At 26.8% G+C, this 963-nt stretch overlaps 1 long non-coding RNA gene across 1 annotated transcript in view; it reads left to right on the top strand.

The window, feature by feature from the left end:
- LOC107648532 overlaps positions 1-684 on the top strand; it is a 1,439-nt gene extending 755 nt beyond the window's left edge. The window contains exon 2 of the long non-coding RNA XR_002349473.1: positions 191-684. This is a non-coding gene — a long non-coding RNA (uncharacterized LOC107648532). The remainder of the gene's footprint in view (positions 1-190) is intronic.

Below are 963 nucleotides of genomic sequence, written 5' to 3'. Positions count from 1 at the left end.
ATATTTTTTAATTATATAAAATATTTAAAATATTTTTATTTTAATAAATAATAATATATACTATATCTAAATTTATTTCAACAATATATATTAAAAATAAGACTGGACACGCTCACACGTGATAGTATTTAGGTGTGTCCAAGTATGTTCGAATTTTTTTTATTTTTTATTAAGACACAATTGGACACAGCAACGTGTCGGACGAATGTCGGTGAGCATTATGTCCGAAATGTGTCCGACACGCAAATACAGTAACTCAGCGAAGTGTCCGTGCTTCATAGTTCAAGTGACAGATCTGAGCTTCTGTAATCAGTGGATGCTTTTGCCAGATTTGCCAAGAAAAACAAAATACTAAGAAACAAGGGAGTGACATGTGGTGACATCAATAATGTTGACAGATGTATGGCATTAGGAGTGGAACTTGCACACAAGCTAGCTTGCTTTCTTTCTGTTGTGGACATTTAAATAATTCAATGGAAACCAATTTAAGTCGCTAACAATTTTGGGTGTGTTTGGTAACCACGTTTGAAGGAAAAAAGCACGTTAGAGCTTCTTGAAAGTTTCATTTTTTTGTTGGCTAATTTTTTTTCTACAAACGCAGAAGTGATTTTGTTCATAAAATCACGTTTACAAGAAGCAATAATTTCTAGCTTCTCCGTTGCACTAACGTGCTTTTAGCCAATACCTTCAATATTTATTTTTCTTTTTTTCTTTTTATCCTTTATACATGTTATTGCATTATTTATAAAATTCTTATTATTTCTCTTTATATGAACTCTTTTTTATTATTTATTATTTATATTTTTTATTGATTTTTTTATTTGATATTATATATTTTTATAGTTATAATTTTTGTGTATTATATTTATTATTATCTTTTTATAATAGAATTTATTGATCCCATTAGGTAAAATAAATTAAATAAAAAAATTAATCATAAATAATAATAATAGTTAAAAATTA

Source organism: Arachis ipaensis, chromosome B06 (assembly GCF_000816755.2).
Source record: "Arachis ipaensis cultivar K30076 chromosome B06, Araip1.1, whole genome shotgun sequence".
NCBI classification, from domain to species: domain Eukaryota; kingdom Viridiplantae; phylum Streptophyta; class Magnoliopsida; order Fabales; family Fabaceae; genus Arachis; species Arachis ipaensis.
This window is presented reverse-complemented; position numbering and strand designations above follow the sequence as displayed.